The sequence below is a fragment of the Silene latifolia genome, chromosome 9 (assembly GCF_048544455.1).
Source record: "Silene latifolia isolate original U9 population chromosome 9, ASM4854445v1, whole genome shotgun sequence".
Taxonomy (NCBI): domain Eukaryota; kingdom Viridiplantae; phylum Streptophyta; class Magnoliopsida; order Caryophyllales; family Caryophyllaceae; genus Silene; species Silene latifolia.
Genome location: NC_133534.1, coordinates 101841564 through 101848271, shown reverse-complemented (window position 1 = coordinate 101848271; position 6708 = coordinate 101841564). Strand labels below are relative to the sequence as shown.

Here is a 6708-nt window from a genome sequence, read left to right as displayed (position 1 = left end):
TACATGTGAAAGAGAGAAAGAGAAACAATCACTTACCTAACTGCGACCTACATAGCATGCATGCAACAAAAATGAAAGAGAATTCAAGTACCAATGCACACACTCCAACCAATAATGTCCGTCACAGCCGAGGGCTTACAAATGATATGGGAATAGTGAGGTTCAGGTGAGAAAAGGCAAAACAAGTTATGGAAATGTGGAGGTAAAAGCGCCAAGCTTGTTCCTAAACAGGACCATATAAGACCGTCTGAATCTCAACTGACTGAAAAATAAAGTACAAGTGCCCTTTATTTGGCACACAACTCACTAATCACATACACTATCTCCTCAAAAATATGGAATAAGAATGGAGGAGTTAGACGGTCACAAACTTCCCTTTTTAATACCGTCTAAATGAATCAACTGATACAAAACAAATATTATTTTCAACTTTTTTTTTCATTTTTCTGACATACGTGAATCATACACTTTTTCATTTTTTTTCTTTTCTTCTTCACGTTTTTTCCTTCCCCTTTTTTTCTTCTTTTCAATTCTTTTTTTTCTATTCTCCTTCCTTTATTTAAACCAACTCCAATCAAAATGATACGGGCCCAATTGCAGACGGAAAATCATACCACAAAAGACATACTAAACTAGCTTGACTAGGCAGGCTTAGTTTGGGTAGTAGCTAATGGGTCAAAAAGGCAAGTTTTGGCTTAAGTGGAGCTAAATGGGTGAAAAATATAAGAAAAGGGGAAAATTTGCAAGCACCTCCTCGCATGTGACACCGACCACAAACCCGAATGTGTTCATTCGACAAGAAATCGAATGTCATAAAAGTTCAAAAATGATGGACATGCTATGCAAGGAGTACTACTCTCAATTCCTAATGAACTGGTCATGAATGTCGGCAGTTATGGGCTCTAAATCTCAGAAATTTTAAAGTAGGTTGCCAATTTATCAGGTCAAGTCTAAACAGTCAGCTATATTTGAACAAAAACTCGTAGACTATGCGTATGACAAAGCTAATAACTGTCAATGAAAGTGCAAGGCTCAATTAAAATGACAAGTTATAGTGCAATATCATCACGGAAATCAACCGTTCCGACTCAACCTATATGCAAAAATAAACGTGAATATTTTTTTGAATTTACTAATTTTTCGTTTTTTTTTATTTAAATTTTATGAAATGAATAAACAATGCAAGCTGAAAATATAAACGTGAATGCAAAATAAATGCAAATGCAGACTCAAAAGGATGCAATACCCTCCCCAAACCAAAACGGACAACGCCCTCGTTGTCCTCCAGCATACACCAGTAGATATAGACAGGGGAACGGGAATATACAACCAATAAAGAATAAAAAACAATAAAATAAAAAGGAGACAAAAGAAATAAAAGAGCGAGAATAGGAGTAGGAGTAGAGATCGGGGTAGGTGTGGCCGTGGAAGTCTGGCCACCTATGGAAGGTGCGGATCCCTCTCCGGACTCAAGTCTACGCCGCTTCTTAACAGCGGGTATGGTAGTAGGTGGTCTGATCGGTAGGTGGTACTCGGGTAGAGGTGGTGGTCGGGCGCCCCGTGCAACAATAGGCAAAGGGGCTAGAAGAGGGAGAGTGGTGCAAGGTAGGTCTACGGACAAGGAACCGTCTATCTTCCAGGTCCGGTAGTCAGAAGTCAGCCAGGTCTGAGAGTGCATAGTCGCTAGGCTCAGGTACCTATCTCCCTCAATGTACGGTAGGTCACGAGGCAAGGCCTGGAGGAGAGAGCGGGCAAGAATGGTGGCTATGCCACCGCAGACGATACTGCCCCTGATCTTCTCTCCCTGATCCTGGAAGTACTGGGCGGTCAAGTATGCAATGTTGAGGGTAAAGGGACCCCCGCAGTCGATGTTCAGGTAACCGCCTAAAATGGAGAGCTCGTTGTTGTTTTTGTTGTTTGGCTCTCTTCGGCCAAAAATAGTACTCCATATCAGTCTAAGGAAGTAACGGGCAGGCAAAAGGTGGACCTGAGTGAGCTTTCGCTCGGGAAAGGTGGTCTGGGCCAAGGTCCGCCAAAGCTGACGGATGACCTTCCAAGGGGTACCAGTGGCGCCCGAAAAGGAAAGTCCAAGTCGAGTACCAAACTCCTCGAATGTCATCGAAAAAGTCTGGTTGAACAACCGGAAGGACACAGAAAGACTAGTAGGGGCAGCATCGTGTGCCCCGAAAGAGAAGGTGAAGGAGCTGAAGAACTCGAGACTCAGCTCCCGAAAGGTATGACCACTCATAGTGATCAGTCCGGCCTTCCCCGTGCCCCGTAAAAGCTCACAAACTGGCTCATAGAAACCGAGCCTCTCAAGTGACGTACGGCAAAGGAAATGTGTAGGGAGAAACTCGCAGTCAACTAAGTTATAAAATCTAGTACGATGTACACCATTAACAAAAATTACCTGCGGGTACTCAGGGTGGGAGTCAAGAGTGTCGTCCACTCGAATCGTGACCATGCCAGCAGAGACGCTAGGAGAAGGTGTAGCACGACCACGATCGCAAACCCGGCCTCTAGAACCTGAAGTAGAAGACCGTCCAGTGACGGTACGAGGTACTAGGGCCGCTCTAAAGGCAGCTGCGGCTGCAGGTGAAAGTGAAGCAGCAACAGTGGACGCAGCAGAGACCGCCACTGAGGAAGAAAGGCTAGTAGCAGTGCTAGCAGCTGTGGCTAAAATAGAGCTAGTAGCAGTGCTAGCAGCTATGGCTGAAACGGAGCTAGCAGCAGTAAAAACGGTACCAGCAGCAGAAACTAGGAACACAGGGGCTGTGGTACTAACGGAAGTGGAGGCGGTGGTGACAGCAGGGACCACCGCCTCAGACAAGGACGGACTGGCAGTGGAGCTCGTAGAAGGCATAAATCTAGAATCCATCCTAGTCAAATAAGGCAGGGGAAACTGATAAAAAAACAGCATGAACACAGTAGAGAATTTCCCTAAACAGTCGAAATTTTCGACTGGCAGCCCTAATTTCCGAATTTTTCCTCAATAAATCGAATGAAGCAGGTAATCAGCGATAGGGGAAGGGTAGCAGATGACAAATGCAGCAAATTAAGCAACAATTAAAGCAAATTAGGCATATGGCAGCAGAAAAAACCCAATTCACAGTCGAAAATTTCGATTGACAAGAACCCTAATCGCAAATTTCCCATAAAATTCAAAGTAAACATGTGAAAATCAATGAGGTAAGGGAATTAATCATCAGGTAAGGCAAAATAAGCATTGAATCACAATAATAGTCGAAAAATTCGACCCAAAATGAATTTCGAAACCCTAATTCCTAATTTACTTCAAGAGAAGGCAAAATTAATGAAATTGAAATGCAAAGAAGTATTGGAATTACTTACTTGATGATGAGGAACCTACAAATTGAGCAATTAATCGACAAAACAAGCAAGAATGGCGATTTTTGATCGAAAAATCGCAAACCCTAATTCCTCTAATTGACCGTGTAAAACAGCAAGTATCATGGGGAAAGCAGAGGGCAATGGACGATTAAATAGCAATGAATAAAATTTAGGTGGTGGATTTGGTATAAGGGCAATAAAAATGGAGATATTGGAGATTTTGGTCGCAAATAAGGTGAAGGGAGGACGAAATAACGAAAGAGGAAAGAAAGTAATAAGAAAAAGAAGGAAGTTAAAGAGACTCCCTGCGTGTCCTTTGCAAAATCACTCGATCGAGTGATTTAAAACCACTCGATCGAGAGTTCCTGTATATATTTCACTCGATCGAGTAAAAATTTACTCGATCGAGTACCCCCTTTTCAGCTTTTGTCCATCGAGCAATAAGAAACCATTCGATCGATCAACTTTCACTCGATCGAGTACAAAAAGTACTCGATCGAGCTCTTTTCCTCGTGTAAGCCTTTGAATTTGCGTATAATTCCCCAAACCTGCATAAAAACACTCGCAAAAGTATCCCAAAATACCAAATATAAATAGTAACAGTCTATAGTCTTCTAAACTACGCTAAAAGTGTCTAAATTCTAATTGTCCTAATTAAATGAAATAAAAAAATGCTACGGAAATTAAAAATTGTTTTTACAATTTGTTACACGGGGCATTTCCCCGCTCACTTCTCAAAGCAATTCAGCAGCCCCTCGGAGGGCTCCTTACTGGAGGACGTCACCTCAGCAACATTAACCGCCCTCTTCATTCTCCACGAGCTTGTATTTGAATCATTAGGAGGAGAATAGTTGACGTCCACATACGCGCAAACTTTCCTCGTCCTTACTCCTTTCTTACCAGCTTTAGCGTCATCACTCCCACTTTGACTGACATTAATTGCACAATAACCATTGACAACTCCTTCAATATTTTCATCCGTACCTGCAGCAAGGAAAACAGACGAACTTTCCTCCTTTTTGCTCTCAATCTGAGGCGGAGGGGTCATGATAGCAGCACAATATATTCCAAATCTTCATTTGGAGTGTCAATAGGACGATTAGTAGAAGAGAGGGCATTGCAAGGCTGAGCTTGCATGAGAGCCCTTTGGAACTTAGACTGTTGGAAAATCAATTCCTCATCCCCAACCTGAAAAGTCAATGTCTTGCCCCGACGTCTATCACTTTGCACGGCGGTGAATAAAAATGGCCTCCCTAAAATGATAGGGGTATGTGTGTCCTCGGGGATGTCAAGTACACCGAAGTCAATGGGAATAAAGAATTTCCCGATCTTAACAGGTATGTCTTCTATGATACCTAATGGCCGTGATATACTACGGTCGGCCATCTGAACAATCATATTTGTGCAATTAAACTTGGTCAAACCAAGTCTCTTAGCAAGAGATAGCGATAAGACACTCACGCTAGTGCCAAGATCGCATAACGTGTTATCAATTAAGTGGGTACCAATGTGACACGGAATTGAGAAACTACCCGGGTCTGACTGTTTGGGAGGTAACTTATTCTGAACTAGGGTCGTCCCTACCTCGGTGAAAGCTACCGTCTCATGATCGTTAATGTGCCTCTTACATGATAAAATTTCTTTCATAAATTTAAGGTAAGAGGGTACCTGTGTCAGCAATTCGGCGAACGGAATGGTAACTTGCAAGCTTTTCAGGAGTTCGGCAAATTTACCAAACTATTGATTAGCCTTTGTGTTCTGCAGACGCCTCGGGAAGGGTACCGTGATGGGTATCTCGAGCCCCTTGTTCCTCTCCTCCAACGTATCAACTGTATCAAGCTCTACATCCTTCAATCGAGACTTCTTACCTCTCGAACGAGGTCTTTCAGGTGATATTTCACTCAATCGAGCACTAGCAGGCGCTCATCGAGGTCTTCTTTATCACCATCACTCGATCGAGCAAAAATATCATTCGATCGAGCTGAATCCTCAATAAAATCACTCGATCGAGCTGTTTGTTTTACTCGATCGAGCTGTTCTTTTTCCTGGTCACTCGATCGAGTATAAATTCCACTCGATCGAGTCTTTTCTTCAGCTTTTTCACTCGATCGACCACCTAAAACCAGTCGATCGAGTATCTTCTTTGTCGCCAGCTCTTTTTCTTCAACAACTGCACTTTGTTCATCAGCAGTAATTACCTTCCTCGAGTCTGATTTCAACAATTCCGGTCCCTCATATGAACGACCGCTTCTCGGTTGATTAAATTCACCGTCTCGTGTGGATTCTTATCGACTTGTGACGGTAAATGACCATGCTTCCTCGTGGATTGGTTCGCGGCTAACTGGGCAACTTGAGTTTCAAGTGACTTGATGGATGCATCTTTTTGTTGGTCACTTAGTTGCCATTGCTTTGTTAAAGACTGCATCATCGTCTTCAACTCAAATAACTCGCTCACCCTACCCGAGGATGATGCACCGTGATTAGGTGTAGGAAAGGAAGGAGGCTTCTGAAGGCCTTGTTGAGCCTTATGAGGAGGGACATATGGATGCTGCTGCTACGGAGGAGGGGTAGGATTAAGCACATTTTGACTTGTCAACCTCAAATTGGCATGGACCGCCCCTTGGTTATTATAATAGGAACCCCCTCCTTGCCTATATTGTTGAAAAGCAAGGACCTGTTCCTTCTCTGTAAGACAGCCAATAGCAGTATGACCGTCATTGCTCCCACACCTCTCACATGTGATGGTCTCTCCTCTAGTAAGCAAATGGACCGTCTGAGGCTCCCCAGCAAAATGCAGTTCCAATTTATCAAAACGAGCATTCCTGGCTTCCAGCTGAGCCACGACTGCCTTATCAACTGCGTGAACTGCTCGAATACCATCCCTCGAGTTCCCATACTCGGCAGAATGGGTCGCCATCTCCTCAATAATCGCCCATCCCTTCTCATCATTAGTATTGTTTTGGAATCTTCTTTTGGATGAGGCATCAAGTATGGCTCTGTGGTCATCGTACAACCCATTGTAGAACTGATTGGACAGAAACCCTGGATCAAAACCATGGTGAGGAAGAGACCTCACCAACCTCTTGAACCGGCACCATGCTTTATAGAACGTTTCATTCGGTTCCTGCTTGAAACTAGTGATCTTAGCCCTCAGCTGATTAGTGTGCTGCAGAGGGAAATATCTCTTATAAAAACCAAGAGCAAGGGTCTCCTAGTCTGTGATCCCTGCGGCCGTACGGTCCAAGTCAGTCAGCCACTCCTTGGCTGAGCCAGTCAAAAAGAAAGGAAACAACACCTCCTTAATCTTATCTTTAATTACCCCTTTTGTGGCGGGGATAGTAGAACAGTGTAGATACC

General features: G+C 43.6%; 1 non-coding gene across 1 annotated transcript; it reads left to right on the top strand.

Annotated features, from left to right (window-relative positions):
* The first annotated feature begins 6401 nt into the window (after positions 1-6401).
* On the top strand, positions 6402-6507 carry LOC141603491 (small nucleolar RNA R71). Its single transcript, XR_012525363.1, has one exon. It is a non-coding gene; the product is annotated as a small nucleolar RNA R71 (small nucleolar RNA).
* Positions 6508-6708: the final 201 nt, after the last annotated feature.